Source organism: Petaurus breviceps, unplaced genomic scaffold, assembly GCF_028583685.1.
Source record: "Petaurus breviceps papuanus isolate PSGF00001 unplaced genomic scaffold, PetGlider_PUasm1.0 90792, whole genome shotgun sequence".
Classification (NCBI taxonomy): domain Eukaryota; kingdom Metazoa; phylum Chordata; class Mammalia; order Diprotodontia; family Petauridae; genus Petaurus; species Petaurus breviceps.
Genome location: NW_027187347.1, coordinates 9,324,660 through 9,343,914, shown reverse-complemented (window position 1 = coordinate 9,343,914; position 19,255 = coordinate 9,324,660). Strand labels below are relative to the sequence as shown.

The window sequence follows — 19,255 nt, the reverse complement described above, 5'->3', positions numbered from 1 at the left end:
CCTTCCTGGTTAGGTAGGTCACTGGGGTGTGGGCAGGGGGGGGAGGCAGAAGGAGTATGGGAATGGGGGGTGGGGGGAAGGAATGTGCCTAGAGCAGGGGTTCTTAACCTGGGATCTCTCAGTGGACAGATTTCAGGAGATCCATGAATGCAGATAGGGGTGGGGGAATACATCTTTATTTCCACTAACCTTTAGCTGAAATTTAGCATTTCCCCCAATAATTTAAAAACATTATTTTGAGAAGAGATCAATGGACTTCACCAGCCTGCTAATGGGGTTCACTGCACACAAATAATCACGAACTGCTGATATTGGAACATCCCTAGGGGCCTCAGTGGAACCTGGGTGAAGAACTCCCCCACTCATTCCCCTTAACCTCCAGAGAGCTTCTAGGCTATTAGCTCTCTGTCCCCGTCTGGACAGAAATTGGTCTATTTCGGGACATTCACAGCCTGGCATCTCAGTAACATAAGCTTCTGCAGCCAAAGCGGGTTTTTAAATGACTTCAGTTTCAGCCTAAGGCCCTGGAGTTTTGGCCACATTTGGTTTTCTTCTTCCTTTCTTATTTAAGAAGTTATGGGAACTTAAAAGCCAACTTTTGAAAGCCGAGCTTTTCTAATCTCATAAAGGTGTCTCTGCAGGGCCTAGGCTGTAGAGGGGTTTGTTTGGGATTTTAATCTTGCTGCAGATCACCCTTGGTTTCTTCAAACAGACTTTCCAGCTCATGCACACCCAATTCCTTACCCCCACCCCACCTCCATCTTCCACAGGGAGAGGGGCAAAGGGAGGAGGAGGAGGAGCCTGGGGGTCGTAGGGGGAAGGGAAGAAGCCTGTCCGCCCCCATGCTGGGTCCACGGAGACTTTGTGAGAAAGCGCCTCTCCATCTGCAGTCCAGCCCGGTGGGAGTCAATTAATTCTGAATAACCTAAACCGACAGAGGTATTTGCATTCACAACCTGACTGATGACCGTATAAAATTGATTTATGAATTAAAGTGCTTCCCCTCCCTTTATCCTGATTCAAGCCATAATTGATTATACGTGCTGCAGCGAAATTAAATAAAAGAAAATTAAAAAGAAAAGAAAAAGGAAAAAGAAAAAAAAAGGAGGCCCCAGCGCTGCTGCCCAGCATTCTCAGGGCTTCCCGGGATTAGCCATTCTATTCATCACTTATCATTTTTTATTTAAAAAGTTACTTCCCTCTCTATCCTCCTCCCCACCTACCTCTATGGCCAACCCTCTTCTCTTCAACCAACCTCTGCTATTTCGTGTTTTTTCTCCTAGGGTTAGCCAGGGCGATGCTGCCAGCTTTTCCCAGACAGAAAAATTGATGGGATAATGTGGTACAGATCCTAAGAAGGGATGGGCCCTCTAGAGACTGTGTTCCTTAAACAAAGTTTGCTTTCTGAGTGTCAGCCTCTCTCTTCTGTGCCTTTCTCCAAGTCTTTCCATCCCCATCCTCCTCCCCCTCCTCAAGTGCCCAGGGGCCTCAATCAAACCCAAAGACCCTTTCTACCCTCCCCCTAACTAAACTTTCCTTCAGGAAAGGATATGATAAACATACTTATGCTAAGGTATGAATTAATGACAACCATTAAAGTATTGCCTTTCTCAGAGTTTTTGCATCTTGTAGAATAAAACTTTAAAGGAAGGATCATTGATCTGGTCCAGAAGATTTTGTTTGGGAAAGGAGTCCTTTCAGAATCCCTGAATTATGTTACACAATAAAAGCAGTCATAAATTTATATAGGGCTTTAAGGTTTGCAGAAGGCTTTAGAAACATCTTATCGTGAGGATCATGGTGTGGTGTATAGAAAGCTGGCCTCCAAATCAAGAAAACCTGGGTTCAAGTCCCACCTTTTTCCCATGCTGTCTGTGTGACTCTAATCAAGTCACTTAGAGGCAGCTGGTGGTATAGTGGAGTCAGGAAGGTCCGAGTTCAAATTTAGCCTAAGACACTTACTAACTGTGCAATCCTGGGCAAGTCACTTAATCTCTGTTTGCCTCAGTTTCCTCAACTGTAAAATGGGAATAATAATTACACCTATCTTGTAAGGGTTGTTGTGAGGATCAAGTGAGATAATATTTGTAAAAAGAACTTAGTCCAGTGCCTAGCACATAGTAGGCACAATATAAATACTTATTCCCTTTTTCTTTCTCTCCCTCCCCTCCCTGACCCCAACTTAACCTGGCAGCTCTTTAGGAATGTCGATAAGACTATAAATTGCAGAGGAAGTGCTGACCTAAATTGGTTGGGAGAATCCCCTCACATGGGAATTCTGTGTAATAATGAAAAAAAAGTCCCCAAAAAAGAACATGTTCTTATTCTTACAACTATGTGAAGGCAGCTCTTATCATTTTCCAATGGCATATTGATGGTTTGTTCATGGTCAAACAACCAAGTGTCAGAGGGAAGATTTGAACTAAGGCCTTCCCCTTCCAAGTTCAAAGCTCTTTCCATCACACCACACCATCTAGGTCTATATGCCATACATATCGTATACTCTCAACTGATTTCATAGTCATTGTTCTCTTTGAGATATCATTTAAGATCTCTTTGAGAATGACTCTACCCTCTAACATCTTTCCCTCCCACTTTCTTGAGAAATTACATATAGTTTATGCTACATTTTCATTCATTTGCTTGTGTTCTCCAATTGTGTCATGAATTTATGTCATCCCTCTCTCCGGCTGGATAGTAAACTCCTTCAGAAGAGACCAATTATCCTATTGTCCTGTGCGCCATAGAACCATGTACAGTGATGACAGGCCCGTTGCAAGTGCATAGGACATGTTTATGAATGAATGAAATTTGCCAACACTCATTACATTTTCATTTTTAATTGTATGGAAAAGTCCATGCTGAGAAGGACTGTGCGAATGGTTTGTTCACCCTTTAGGGAGATAGGACTTTTTCATAGAATTATTCCATGGAATTTAGAAGGGTCTATGAAAATTTGTTTAACTTTTTTTTTTTACAGATAAAGAAACAGAAAGTATACAAGGTTCCAGAACTTGCTCAGTGTTACACAGGTAGAAATCATCTGATTTGGGACTCAAATACAAGCTTTATAACTCCAAATTCAATATTCCTTCCTCTCTACTGATCCATATTGTTTCTTAAGAGGGGTTTGTTTTGGACTTTAATCTTGCTGCAGATTACCCTTGGTTTCTTCAAACAGCCTTTTCTAGCAGCTCATGCACACCCAATTCCTTACTCCTCCCCCCCCCATCTCCATCTTCCATAGGGAGAAGGGGAAAGGGAGGAGGAGGAGTTGGAAGAGGAGGAGACTGGGAGTCATAGGGGGAGGGAGGAAGCCTGTCTCCCCTCCCACCCCCACCCCATGCTGGACTTCTTTCTGGGGGCAGAATATCTGGATTTGAGTTCTCAGGTAATACTCTTGAACCTTGGGTTCCTTTCCCCCCTACAAAATGAGAATAACAACAAATTTCGGTGATGATGAGAAAATCAAAGAATTGACTCCAGGTGGGCTGCCTGCACAGAATTCATCATCTCCCAGATTGGGCACAGAGTCAGGGCTGCTTTTCATTCAGTGGTGGCTCACTGGCTCTCCATTCCTTTCCCCTAGAGTAGAGATCTGGGAGCATAATTATTAGCAATAGACTGAGAATTACTCTGATACTTTGATAAGGGACACTGGTACCTATTGAATCCCCAACTTTTCTTATCCTGGATGACTCTTGTCCATATGATTTTGATATCAGGGTGTACCCCACATGCCAAGGGCCTTCCTCTACACTTCTGGACATTGGACAGATACCAGTAGGACATGTGGGCTACCTATGGGTTATCTCATTCTCCTAATAGGTCTGGCCTACCTACTTTTCTGATGATAAATCTCTCTGAACATATCCTTTATCCTGCTTCTTTGGGTATATATACCAGTCAATTCATGACCACCACATACCTTTCTGTCTCCCTTTGGTCTTTATTGTGTTAAGATGGGTAAACCAAGAGCAGTTCTCAGGAATATATGGAGGGGAGGAAGACTTCTGACTAGAGACTATAAGTGAGTAAGGCAGCAGTTACAGTAATAATTAGGTACAGAGGTTTAGTGTCCTTGTTTCTGCTCTTCAAGATGATAGCCCCTTTGGCAAAAGTTGACATTTAAATAATACTTTAAAGTTTGCAAAGCATTTTATAACTTTATCTCATTCGATAAATGGTAGGTGCCATTGTTATCCCCTTTTTACAAATAAGGAAACTGAGACTCTGAGAGGTTAGGTGACTTGCCCAAGGTGACACAGTGAATAAATGTTTGATGTAGGATTTGAAATGAGGTGTTGGAGATACTCAGTTCTGTGAGGTGCATTCTTTACATACATTAGATACTCAGGAGAAAGATGATGGAGTGTAGAAATTCCTCCCAATTTGTGAGTCTGGAGGTTCATGCCAAATAGAGCAGAGGAATGAAATGCCTTTTTAAAAATGTATATATTTTAATCTATTTTGTTAAATGTTTCCAAGTCACAGGTAAAAAAATTTAAGTTATTTTATTAAATTTTTGAATTCCAATTCTCTCCTTCCCTCCTTGAGAAGGCAATCACTTTGATTTCAATTAAACATGTGAGGTCATACCAGTCATATTTCCATATGAGTCATGTTGCAAAAGAAAACATAAAATAAACACAAAATAAAACAATAAGAAGTATGCTTCAATGTGCATTCTGAATTCATCAGTTCTTTCTCTGGAGATGGAGAGCATTTTTCATCATGGGTCCTTTGTGATGGTCTTGGCTGGATCATTTTCTGGATCAGACTGTCTTTCACAGTTGATCATCCTTATGGTAATGTCATTCCCTGTGCACAATGTTCTCCTGATGTTGCCCATTTTACTTTGTATCAGTTCATATACATCCTCCTAGGTTTTTCTGAAACCATTCTGTTTATCATTTCTTATTGCACAATAGTATGATGAAATGCCTTTTAAAAAATAATACATTGATGCTGGTTGATACTAAAAGTCTCATGGAGGTATATGTATTATCAATGTCAGCTCAATATGTCAAGATATTCTAGCTTTATTAGAGCTAATTCCTTTTTTTTTTAAAGATGACAGAAGCAAAACATTTATTTGGACACCAGAAAACCAAAACCCAACACCAGAAAGTCAAATCTATCATAGTAGCAAAGAAGCATGAAGCCATGCCATCCTTTAGTCTTGCCTTCACACAAACAAACACAAGCCTAGCTGTCTCCCTGGGTGCATCCTCTCTCCCACCATCTAGTTGCTCTGACTCCCAGTTTCCTATGGGCTCTGCTCAGCCCTTCAGCAAAATCCTCCCACCACAGGCTCCATGTGATTACATTTGACCTATTAGGGGGCAGGGAATATCTTTGAAGGAAGGAAGGTCTTCAAATTCCCTTAGACTTATTAAGGGTCAGGGAAGATCTTCAAATTACCATTACCATTACAGTCGTTAAGAGTTAAGTATAATTTAAAAGCAGGACTTGATTCACTATTCCATGCTAATTCCCAATATTTTGATAGCATTTAATATACTAGTTCTTAGCTTTGGGTCATAGGGCTGACCTTACATGTCTTTCATATGAGCTAATTCCTTTTTAAAGGTTACATAATTCAATATCCTTTTTATCCTAATTCCTTTTTTAAAAGATACACAGTTTAATATCCTTCTTATCCTAATTCCTTTTAAAAGGTTTCATAATTTAATATGATAATTACAATAAATATTTACTACAATAATTATAATAAAGTTTTAAAAAGATCATATAATTTAATACAATAATTTTAAAAGGTTATATAATTTAATACAATAATTACAATAAATATTTACAACAAATATTTAATGCAATAATTATAATAAATATTTAATATTAATTTAATGTAATAATATACTATCTTAAATTCTACCCTCCTACAAATATTTGATTCTTCAGACCTATCAAGATGCAAAGAAAAAGACAGATCATGTCCAATGGATTAACACTAATAATCTCAATCATTCTGCTCCTTGTGTCACAGGAAGGATTGATGATCACCTCATTTTGGGGAACTCCAGGTGTGAGAGCTCTTTCTACCAACCACACAGATTCTAACTCATTTTGAGGGCCTTAGAGCTTAGTTGATAAGTCATTACCTGATGTACATAGAAAATACTGAATGACTTGGTCAGAGCCACACAGCTTTGAGTGTCAGCGGTGGAACTTGAACTCAATTTTCCTGATTCCAAGTCCAGATAGAGTTACAGATAGAATTATCCATAATGTCTCTATAGGATGATAGAAAAACAATTTCCTACTTTTTCCACTCCTATTAAGGTGCCCCTTTCTCTTTTAATCAAATTTTAGTCAAGTGGCATGTTTTAGTTAAAGCTAAATTAGAAATCCAAACAATGGTAAGGTTGAGTTTGAGTCAAAACTCTTGTCAGAAATGCCTGAAGATGAAGGAAGAGGGGCTGCAAAACAGTTTCACTACATGCATTCCAACTGGATGTCCTTGGAAACATCATAGATTTTTTTTTTCTTCAAACACTTCACCTGCTTTAACCCCCTCTGTGTTTCATCCCTTAGCTTGTCTTCCATTTCCAAAAGGTTTCTTTTCAAGCTGAACTCATATTCTCTGCAAAAAGCCACAGGGGATACTGCTTTTTTCCCTCAAAGGAACTCCAGTCTTTTTTGGCTTTATTTCAATACTTTCTAAAGCTCTATCTAGCCTGTCTCCCTCATACTTTTCTATAAGTACAAATGGGTCTAGTTGCTTCCGTTTTACTACTAATGAGATATGCTGGCAGCATTGCTTTTTTTTTTTTTTGCCTTTTTGGAGGGCAATTGGAGTTAAGTAACTTGCCCAAGGTTACACAGCTAGTTTTTTTGTGTGTGGGTGTTAAGTGTCTGAGGCCAGAACTGAACTCCAGTCCTCTTGACTCTGGGGCTGGCGCTTTATTCACTGCGCCACCTAGCCACCCCTGCTGGCAGCATTTCTACCCAGTCTTTTTACTCCTCACCTGCCATAGGTGTTACATCCTGGACCTCCCCAGTCCAATTTAATCTAACAGCATAATACTAGTTGGATTTAGAGTTTAGAGGTGCCTTAGAGATCATTTAGTCCAAACCCCTCATTTTATTGCTGAGGCCCAGAAGGGTTAAGTGAATTTTCCAAGGTCACATAAGAGGCAAATGGTAAAAACAAGATATGAATTCAGGTTCTTTGACTCTGAATCCAGTGTTCTTTCCACTATATCACACTGTTTCCCCAACTACTTAACTCCTGGGCCAGTGCTCCTACCTTTCCCATTGTTAGAGTGACCATTTTGCTTCTTTCCCAGAACCACTTTAGTTGCTTTGATTAATTTGGAAGCCTTCTACTTAGAGAGAGATCACACCACTGGGGAGAAAGAATCCTGGTTCATCACTCATTTTGACTCTAATTCAAGTCAAAAAAAGTATCTATTAAGCACCTACTATGCTGGAGAAAAATCTCTCTCTGCCCTAAAGGAGTTTACATTTGACTTGGAGGATACACAATGTGCATAGGTACATATAGACATGATAATTTTAGCAGGAGTTGGGATTTATTAACAAGTAAGGGTGGGGTAGAGTGAGTAGCTAGGTGGTACATTGGATAGAGTCAGGCCCTGGAGTCACGAGGATCTAAGTTCGAATTTTGCCTCAAATACTTGCTAGGTGTATGACCTTGGGCAAGTCACTTATCCCCAATTGCCTTCCCCCAAAATACCCCACAATCAAGTAAAGGAATGAGGAAAGATTTGTCAGAGAAATGGTATATGAGCTGACCCTCAAGGAAAGCTAGGGATTCCAAAAGACAGAAAGATTTAGAAAGGCTTAGCTCCAGAGTCACCTAGATGGCACAGTGGATAGATAGGTCCCTGGGCCTAGAGTTAGAAAGACTTGAATTCAAATTCAACCTCAGATACTTACTAGCTGTATGACCCTGGGCAAGTCACTTATCTTTAGCCTGCCTCTCCTCAACCGTAGAAAGAGGATATTAATAAAACTTAACCTTGAAGCATTGTTGTGAGGATTAAATAAGATATTATTTATAAAGCACTTGACATACTGCCTGGCATATAGTAGGCCCTTAATAGATTTCTGTTTCCCTCTTTTTTTTTTTTTAAAGCAATTGGGGTTAAGTAACTTGCTCAAGGTTACATGGCCAGCTTTGTGTGTGGGTGTGTGGGTGTGGGTGTTAAGTATCTGAGACTGGAACCGATCCCATGTTCTCCTGACTCCAAGGCCGGCGCTTTTACTCACTGTGCCACCTAGATGCCCCACTGTTTCCCTTTTTTTAACAATCAAGCATTTATTGTGTACCTGTGTTCAAGGCACTGCCTTCAGAATATGAGAATCGCAAAGTAAGGAGAAGACACACTCCTTGTCCGTAAAGAGCTTACAATCTAAAATGCATGTAAATTGAAGAAAATTCTGAGATCACTTTAGGGAATGGCTAATTTGGGAAAACTTGAAAAGAGTCAGGAGCTGAGCTTTGAGACCATTCTATGATCTATATAAAGCTCTCTTGAGCTAATGGCACCATTCCCCCACCCCCTTTACCCCAGGTGTGTCAATGGAATAAAGGATAATATTTGTAAAGTGTCCTGAACTTCTTTTAACAATTCTATGACACAAAGAGAAAATACCATGAAATTCACATAAGAGAAATCTCAAGATACAACAATATATATGTATAAATATATGTATATTTAGATAAAATTTGTATATTTTATATATTTGTTCATATAATATATTATACATAATATGTGCATATTTTAATATATGTATATTTGTATATGTAACTTCATATTTATATATGCACATATATGTATACATAGATGCATATATACATTTTTTGTTCCCCATCTGTATACATTTACCTTCTCTTGGAAGTCTTCAGTGGTCATTCTGTTAAGTTTCCTAGGTAATTTCATGACCCCTACTGTTTCTTCACCTTCTCCTTTTATTATGTCCTCTCTGCATAAGTAAGCAGAGATGATTAGGTAGTAATTACAGCAGGAAGACTGGATTTCAAAGAGCCCAACCAGAGCAGAGGGAGTGGCAAAAAAAAAATTCAGGAGAAATATAAAGCTCAGGGGATGAAGGGAGGTGACAGTGGGGATGAAGGAAAAGAAAAAAACCCACAATAGCAGTGTTTCATTCTCTCTCATGTGGAATGACACTTAACTGTGAAAGTGAGCACACTATTTGAGAACATGATGTCCTAGTGTGTGTTACTGAAGTTAGAAAAACAAACATGTCCTTTGTATTTTTAAGTAACCGCAAATTTGCTATTTCCAAAATAAATTATTTTGAAGATGGAGAAGGCACTAGCTACTTGGACACATGTCTGTGTCTGAAAGTTCAACAAAGAGCCATGTTTGTTTAACCATGTGAGGAAGTGATGTCTGAGAAACTTTCTTGAGCAGCTAAAAATGACTCTTTCTTTGTTCCTTATGTTGGGCGATGTCAAAAGCAAATGAATGGATTTTTAAGGATGTTTTGAAAGTATCCTTTTCTGAGTGAGGAATGATCAAAGGGAAATGTCAACCCCATGTGTGAGAAAAGCATAATTACAGAATAAACAGAAGGAAGACTTTGGAATGGACAAGTCATTTCTGTACCATTAGAGGAACCGATTAAACCTTTGAACTGAGAGCCCAGAAAACTGGTGGAAAAATTAGCTGGCTGACTCTCATAGTTAAGTGCTATTCATTATCTTAACTTTCCTGATGCTTCTGCTAAATCTTTCCATGATGCTTTCACTACTTGAAGAGACAAGATGTCTTTCTTATCCATATTATAAGCCCCTTTGACCCTCTCCTTGGCTCCAGGGCTGACAGTTTCCAATACAGGGTGGAAATGAGTGCCCATGAAGGGCCAAACTGCTGGGCCCTATCCTAGAGAAGAAAGAATACATTTGAAAGTACTTGAGCAGCTGTATTTTTGTGCTTTTCTTATTGATTGTGCTACAAATAACTCAAGCTCGTTGTTTCTACCTTGATACTTTAATGTATCTGTGATTTTATCGATATCCTTCCATAAAGCATTTAGCCAATACACTGAAGGATCTTCATCAATCCTTTAACATTTTATAGGCACAAGATCAGTGCTTGAGGTTATCCATTAGTTGTCCTTCGCTTTTACTACATGATCAGCCAACCTTCTTTTCTGAACATGAAATTCCCTGATGATATCTTTTTATGCTATTTCCTGTTTTTTTTTTTGGGGGGGCAGCAATCAGGGTTAAGTGACTTGCGCAGGGTCATACAATTACTAAATGTCTGGGCCAAATTTGAACTCAAGTCCTCCTGACTATCTAGGGCTGGTGCTCTATTCACTGTACCACCTAGCTGCCCCTTTTCATACTATTTTTTATGCATTGGCACCCCATCTTTTAACATCATTAGGCTCCTACTAATTCTATATAATGGCAAATCATAAAATATATGATCTTGACAAAATCAAGATGGCAGGTGACCTAGGGGAAAATGGAGATTTGTTTGGTCAAAATAAGTAGGTTAAGGCAAAGCACTAGCCAAGTTATTTAAAATATGACAAAAATGACGTTTATTCATCGTTGGCAAAGATGATTTTAAAGTGTTTCTCTAGAGTGAAAGCTTGGTTGAAAATAATCTTCCAAGTCACCTTCTAAATAGGATGAGTCCCTCTCTTATACTCCTCATCATTCATTCCCACTTTACTAACTCCCTTTGATCTTCCCCCATCCTCTAGTCCTTCTAGGTGCGACTCTGGATTCAGAGGCAGCATGTATACTGGAAGGGACAATGCAGTAGGAAGCAAGAGACCTAGCCTCTTCAGCTGTAATTAGCTGTATGCCTTTGAGGAAGTCAGAAGGTCACAGAGTTTACAGCTGTGAGAGAGCTTAGACATCACTTAGTCCAACCTCTTCATCTTATAGTTAAGGGAATTTATGCTCAGAAAGAAGTCACATAGGTATTAACAGTAGCAAAGACTCACAGCCAGGTTTCTTGACACCAGGCAGGCTACCTCACTTCAGATAATTGTATTATTAGTACCTTATTTACCTAAATGCTAAGCAAGATGATCTGTGGTCTCTTCAGGTCCCTTTTAGCTTTCAGATCCATGAATCTAAGATTTCCCTGGTGTGCTCACCAATGGACTTGCCTCAGATCCTTTCACACTCATCCCTCCATCTCTCCACCTCTTTAGGAGGGAGAATCTGTCTGTTGTACATTATTGTTCTCTAGAACTGGAGAGCCCATATCTGTAAGTACCTAAGGATAGGGACTTTGCCATGAAGGCTTTCTTAGAAATCTCAAGTACAAAACTGTGATAAAATTACCCTTCTAGATGTCTAACATAGGTTTAGCTCACAGTGTATTAAAAAGGAAACTCTACAACCCAGCCTGATGTTGGTAACTTTTATCTTTGAAAGGATGCTGATGAATTTGAGCTAAAAAGTAGTTTAAGAATAAAGTAGGCAAATAAGTAGGTTAAAATCTGGCAAAATTTAACCCAAATGTCAACACAAAACTGTGATTTATTTAGTTTTTTGGAGGTGAGGATAGAACACTGGACTTTAAACACTGAATGCTGTACTAAGAACTGATGTCAAAGGGTCAAGCTAAATAGATCCTAAAAGTTAAACCAATGGATCTATAAGCAATTGGAAAATGGTGCCAAGAATAAAAATAAATAAAAAACTTTTTTTCAGCTTTAGTAATCTCAAGTGATATTTGTAGCTCAGGGAATCCTTTAAATAAATTGTGAACTTAATCTTAAATGTCTTTATCATCAAAGACTGCAATGAAAATATCATGGCATAGTGAATATGCAAAGGACCATAAAAATCTTTTGAAAGAGGATTTGCTGTGTATTTGTAGTAATTGTCCTTCAGTATATAATAATAGACAGCTCATTCTAGTTTCAAGTTTGGAAAACAACTCTACTGAGTAGAATCTATCATGAATGGGAAGATGAAGCAAATATGTTTATTTTAAAAAGGAAAGAAAAAACAAAGCTTCTTAGTAACTTAAAACACTATAAGAAAGTAAAACCTCTGTTCTTCCTGCTTTGCCATTGAGAATGACTTTGTAAGGGCTTAGCCAAGTTTGAACCTAAAGTGGGCTTTTGTAGCTGATTTCTGAACCCCTGGAATAAAGAGGATTGATTTGCAGTGGAATCTCCAGCGTCTGCAGTCATGTCATATATTACAATATGTTGTAAATCCAAAGGGTACAATATAGTGAGACGGGATCTAGATTTCACAGGGGGTTGGGGGGTTAATTGAAATTCCATCTGTTTCTTCCCTGTGACAAGCATAATATCCTGGGACATAAGCACAAGACAAGATATGAGTTTCATTTTCAACTTTAAAAATTTCAGATTAAAGTAAGAATTTCCCCAAATCTCTTGTTCCCTACTGCTTACCTCCTAGCTCTAGAACAAAAAAAAAGGGGGGGGGGTATACAACAACAAAAAAGAAAAACACAACAAAAACTTTAAAAAGACATTCTTTATTTTCCCCACAGCTGCCCCTGAGGCACCCCCCCCCTTCCTTCCAGTGCATGCTGGGTAATGCCATGTATTCTTAGACTCCCAATGGCCCCCATTACTGTCAATTAGTTACGGAATGCTACAGGGATTCATGCCTGACAGCTCGGGTAAAGGCAGGAGAAATGGGCTCAGTAGGGAGCGAGGGGCCTGCTTCTTTTTTGTCCACAAGAAATACCTTTCTCAGCAAGGCTTTTTAACGGCTGTTCCTTCTTTCTTTCCCTCTGCCTAAGCACTCCCTACCATTCTTACACACACCGTGCACATACACGCGTGCACACGCACACACACACACAGAATCACATGTGTGTGAATATTGTACTGAGTTGTGAGAATTCTCAGGACAGGAGCCTCCAAAATATGATGATCTTTATGTACTCTGAAGGTTTTCAAATTCTCATATATATTTTTTTGCTGTAATCTGCAATGAACTTCTCTTGAGATGGGTTTCTGGTTACTAATTGCCTCCCCTTCATCTCTTCTGTGCGGTTTATTTTATCTTCATTGATCTTTTCTGTCATCCCCCTCCCTTCATCCAAAGCAATGTGAAGGTAGGATTGCCATATAGTTCAATTTAACTGTAGACCCTGGGGTAGACAGGCAACCTAGGGCATGGAGCTGGTTGTCCAGCCTGGGCTCTGCCACTTGACTCCTGTGTGACATTGTATCAATGACTCCATCACTCAAGGCCTTTTTCTTCATCTATAAATTGAAGAGGATGGTCTATATGATTCCATTCAATATTAACATTATATTTGTTTATGCAACCTAGCGCTGCTGGCTGAATTCCACCATTCTCTATTATATGTACCTCTTTCTTTTCTTTCATTCTCCTTTCTCTTCTCCCTCCTTAGCTTGCACCTTCTTACTCTTTTATACACGTTTTCTTGATTATTTTTTCTTTCCTCTCTTTTCTTCTCTAAATATGGCTTTAGACTTTTTGGATATAATAATGGGCTGTTGCTTTTTTGGAGGCAAATAGAATTAAAGAGGCAAAACTCTGGATCATAAACAAGTAATTTACCAATTCTTTGATTCACTTAAACAATAATTTCTATAGCCTGATACTGCAAAGCACTGTGGTAAATCTAAATATATAACAACAAAATAGTCCCTGCCTTCAAGGAGCTTACATTCTTTTAAAAACAATTTTTATTTGTTTTTAGTTTTCAATATTCACTTTCATGAGCTTTTGAGTTTTGAGTTTTAAATTTTCTTCCCATCCCTCCCTTCCCCCTCCCCAAGATGGCATGCAATCTGGTATAGGCTCTACATATACATTCATATTAAACATATTTTCATATTAGTCATGTTGTAAAGAAGAATTAGAACAATGGAAGGAACAATAAGAAAAAAGAAACAAAACAAAAGAGAGCAAATAGTATGCCTCAATCTGCATTCAGACTCGATAATTCTTTCTCTGAATGTGGATGGTATTTTCCATCATGAGTCTTTTGGAGTTGTCTTAGATCCTTGCATAGCAGAAAAGAGCCCAATTGGGGTGTCCAGGTAGCACAGCGAGAAAGAGCACCGGCTCCAGTGTTGAGAAGACCTGGAGATCAAATCCCGGGCTCAGACACTTAGCACCCACCCAGAAACACCTGGCCGTGTAACCTTGAGCAAGTTACCTAACACCGATTGCTTAGGGGCGGCCAGGTGGCTCAGCAAGTAAGAGCACCGGCTCCAGTGTCAGGATGACCTGGATCAAATCCAGGCTCAGATACTCAGCACCACACCCAGAAATAACTGGCCGTGTAACCTTGAGCAAGTTACTTAACCCTGATTGCTTTAAAAAAAAAAAAAAGAAAGAAAAGAGCCCAATCAACGAAAGTTAGTCATTACACAATGTGGCTGTGAATATACAATGTTCTGGTTCTGTTCACTCAGCATCAGTTCATATAAACCTTTCTGGGTTTTTCTGAGGTCTGCCTGCTCATCATTTCTTATAGCACAGTAGTATTCCATTCATGTACCACAATTTGTTCAGCCATTCCCCAATTGATGGGCATCCCCTCAATTTCCAGTTCTTGGCCATCACAAAAAGAGGAGCTTACTTTTCAGTGGGAGAGAGACATCTAATATATCTGCTGATAAGTAAATACAGGTAAGTTTCAGGAGAAGAACACTAGCATCTGAGGCTATCAGGAAAGGCCACATGTAGGAGGTAGTATCTTAGTTGAGCCTTGAAATAAGCCAGGGAGGTAGAAGTAAGGAATGTATCACATTCTAGCATGTGGGAGAGGGGCTGGGGAGCCTATGCAAAGGCATAGAGGTGGGAGATGGCATTTCAGATTCAGAAAACAGGGATTAGGCCAGTTTGTCTGGAACATAAGAGTATGTAAGGGAGAGCTATGTGAAATGTGGAGCCAGATTGGACAGAGCTTTAAATTCTAAAAAAGAGGAATTTATATTTTATCTTAAATGCTGGTCAGATTTCTGCTTAAGGAGAATTATTTTGTCAGCTGTGTAGAAGATGGACTGAAAAGGGAGACTAGAAGCAGGAAGACCAATCAGGAAACTATTGCAATACTACAGAGAAGAAGAGATAAGATACTGAACTGGGAGGATTGGGGGGGGGGGTGGTTGTGTGAATGGAAAAGAAGAAACGGATACAAGAGATATGGAGGTAGACCTTGCAAAGCTTGGGATATTGAGGAGAGAATGAAAGAGACCCCTTCCTCTGATCTATGATTCTACAGCTTTGACGTTGTGAACCTGGATGCCAAGGGTAATGGTATATTTTTGTTCTTCAAAGGCCAAATAGTCTTTTCTTACTCTTCAAAAACAAAACATAATTGAAGATGTAAGATAGTGAGAAATACATAAGTGGTGTACAGAAAATTGACAAGATGAAACTCACTAGACAGTTCTTAATAGACATTTACAGTAGGAACAATATCAGGGTTGCCTGCCATGTAGACTAATTTAGTTTTTTTTTTTTTTTTCAAAAAGTCAAGGAAACCATCAATGAGAACTTAATTGGCCAAGGAGGCTAAGGCTTGAACCACTGATATTGCATGGTCACTTAAAATCAGTGAGTCCATAAACATTTATTAAGCTCTTACTATGTACCAGGCACTGTGCTAAGCACTGAGGATAGATACAAAGAAAGGAGAAAGGTAGTCATTGACCTCAAGGAGCTTACCATCTAATGAAATAAGACAGCCCACGGAGACCCAGGGTCCTTCACACTTGGCAGATACTACCTGTCCTGGCATTCTGCCATGCTGACCAGCCATGTTTCTATATGGAGACAAAGTGGGGGCGAGTGCGTTTTTACCTGAGTTAGTGCAGTTTACTTGTTGAATATCCTTTCCCTGCTATGGCTAAATAAACTTCTCAGTGGTCTCTCTCTCTCAGACAATCGAGAGTCACATTCACTCAGTATACATATCACGCAACATCAGAAGGGGGAAGGGCTTTTTTTCCTTTCTCACTTAAAGAAAAAAAATTGAGCATTTTTCCCCTTTCTTCCATTATGCCCCAACTAAACAGTAAAAAGTAAAAGAAAAATCCCTGTAACATATATGTGTCAGTAAAGTGAAGGAAATTCTCTCATTGACCATGTCTAAAAAGATATATTTCATTCTGCATTTTAAATTTGTTACTTCTCTGGTGAGTAAATTGCTTTATCTTTAGTCATCTAGAATGTTTGTTATTACATGTCTCAGAGTTCCTAAGTCTCTTAAAGCTTTTTTTTCATCATGTTGTTGTCATTATATAAATAATTCTCCTGGTTCTACTCACTTCATTCTACATTAGTTCATAAAGGTCTACCTAGTATCCTCTTAAACTACCCATTTTGTAATTTCTTCTTATATAATAATATTCCATCATTTAACCATTCCCCAATTTGTGGGCACCCATTTAGTTTCCAGTTTTTTTGCTACCAAAAAATTAACTGCTATACATCTTTTGTACATATGGACTATTTCTTTGATATCTTTGGGGTCTATATCAAGGTACTGCTGGGTGAAAGAATATTCACAGTTTAGTGACTTTCAGGGCATAGTTCCAAATTCACAGGGCTATCCTTCAGATGTGTGTGTATGTGTATGTGCACTTGTGTGTGTGTAAACAAAACTACCAAATTGTTATGGTCCAAGTTAGGCTTTGATTATAACAACACATTAGTAGAAGTTGAATAGAGTAGAATAGGTTGATTACAATAGAATAATTGTAGATTCTTCAAATGCTTAGGTAGCTAGGTGGCACAGTGGACAGAGCACTGGGCTTGCAATCAGGAAGACTCATCTTGAGTTCAAATGTGGCTTCAGACACTCACTAGCTGTGTGACCCTGGGCAAGTCACTTAACTATTTGCCTCAGTTCCCTCATGAGTTACAGAAGAAAATGTCAAACCGCTCCAGTATCTTTGCCCCAAAATGGGGTCACAAAGTGTTCAGTTCATGACTCAACAATAACTTAGAATGCTAGAACTGAGTGTTAGAGATAGACAGCGTATTGCACCCCCTCATTTTACATGACAGGCTGTCTAGCTTATCGTGTAAAATATGTCAACCAGATAATCTAGATGTTATGTGACCAGGGTGGAGTCCAGCAGACTTTTGCTTTACTTCCTTTGCTCTACTATCCCTTTCTCTGTAATTAGCTCCTCTCTCATTTCTTCTCCCCTCATATCATATGTTTTTAATTCCTCTCTTTCTATTGATTTATTCCAATTTTCCTACAAACATGTTCACATCTTCTAAGAGCGTACTCACAAACAGTTCTTAGTCTTTCTGTCCTATCTTTTTCACACCTTCCCCTCCCAAACTTTTTGGAAAAGTAGTCTACACACATAGATCTTTTTTCCCCTCCAGATGAACCATGGTTCCTTTCTGCTTCTACAGTTACAATGGCAGCACGATAGGGAAGTCGGAGAATTATGCAGTTCTTAAATCACATAAATATCAAATTAACTGTTGATACTATAAATGAGTTCTTAGGCCAACACTCAGTGTGTCAGCATTCTAATAGAAGAATGGGGACATGTGAATCTCAACAAATTTTTCTATAAATTAAACCAGAAGACCAAAAAAACACAAGGGTATGTGGAAGGATCACTTACAGACTCTCCTTGGAGAGGCAAATAAAGGAAACTGGCAAAGTTGGTTTCAATGTGTGCCCAAAGGCAACAAGAAACATCATTTTGTGGGACACTTGATCATTTCAATTTACAGCATTCATGATGAGCACAAGCAAAAAGACCACCATGGAGATAATTGCAACTTTTGCACTAACATATGTTACAGAAGAGGGCAAGGTAGAGAAATTGTTTGGAGAACTCAATAAAGTCCTCTAAACTAAATCAACATATATCTTAACACCCAGTGACTTCATTATAATAATGGTCATGGGGAGAATTAAAAAAAAATGTTGGAAGATATAGTTTGGAATTAAAAAATGAAAGACTTGTTGACTATATACATATATGTGTATATAATTATATATATGTACACATAGATAAGCATATATAAAAACATACATATATAAACACATATATCAATATATGTATATAGATATTTACATATAATATATACATTTACATGTATAATGAATGCTTCCTTCAATAATAATAATAATAATTAGCATTTATATGGGGTGTCTCAAAACTTTAGTAGCTTAAAACTACAGGAAGACTTTTGGGATATGACATATATTAATTCACTTGATTCTTACAAGGATCATGGAAGGTAAGTGTTATTGTCATTCTCATTTTATGAGAATTTGGGAGATGGGTGGAGAACCTGTGTAAAGGCATAGAGATGAGAGGTGGCATTTGAGACTGAGAAAGATTAAATGGCTTATACAGGGCCACACAACTAGTAAGTCTTTGAGGCAAGATTTGATGTTGGTGCTTTCTGATTCAACATCCAGTGCTCTATCCATATCTCCTAGCTGCCTAGAAGAGAGTCAGATGGCTCTGGTGGTGATGGTACACAGCTGAAAACAAAAGCAAAAATGAAATTCACATAGTTAAGTGTGTAAGAAAAAAATCACTACCAATGCGGTGATGTGACTGTCTGGGAGTGCTGAGATCATCAAATTGAAATTGTGACAATAAAAACCAAAACCAAATTAGAAGAAAGGCCAATTCTATGTTTAGTTAAAACAGCTCCAACCTAATCTATTCAAACAAGTTATCAACAAAAAAAAAATGAGAAATAGAATACAAAAAGACATTAGAACATGCCATCACCATTTTCTATGGAAGTTTAATAGATATCAAACAATTCACATAATAAGGAGGCCAAAAAAACCTATGGAAACCACCTTAGCCAGCAGCCTTACCAATAGTAGCTGAAAGTATCAATCATTTAGAATAGAAATTAATTCCCAAAACCCTATGGAAGGGTATTGCCTCACAAAATTTCAAAAAAAAAATGGCAGAAGAGGAAAAACAGTTCATAGAAACTTTGGCAGGAGACTCAATTAAGTCAGATCATAGCAAGGCAGCCTGATATGGTGAATAGAGCATCAAGCTGAGAGTTAGGAAGTCCTGGCCCTAGACACTAAAAACTGACCATTAGATTGTAAACTCCTTGGGGGCAGGAACTGTATTTTGCTTCTTTTTGTATTCCCAGCACTTAGCACATAGTAGGTGCTTAGTAAATGTTTATTAATTGTTTGAATGACCCTGGGCAAGTTACTTAACCCCTTTGAGCTTGTTTTCTCACTTACAAAATGGGAATACTACTACTACTACTAATAATAATAGC

General features: G+C 38.6%; 1 long non-coding RNA gene across 14 annotated transcripts in view; it reads right to left on the bottom strand.

Annotated features, from left to right (window-relative positions):
• LOC138147403 (uncharacterized) overlaps positions 1 to 19,255 on the bottom strand; it is a 185,472-nt gene that overhangs the window by 90,112 nt on the left and 76,105 nt on the right. The window contains exons 6-7 of one of the 14 annotated variants that reach the window (XR_011164800.1): positions 8,877 to 8,973; positions 4,456 to 4,944 (exon numbers count right to left, since the gene is read on the bottom strand). The exons of 8 other annotated variants lie outside the window; for them this stretch is intronic. This is a non-coding gene — a long non-coding RNA (uncharacterized lncRNA). 5 more of the 14 variants (XR_011164795.1, XR_011164801.1, XR_011164804.1 and 2 more) reach the window with 5 other exon arrangements.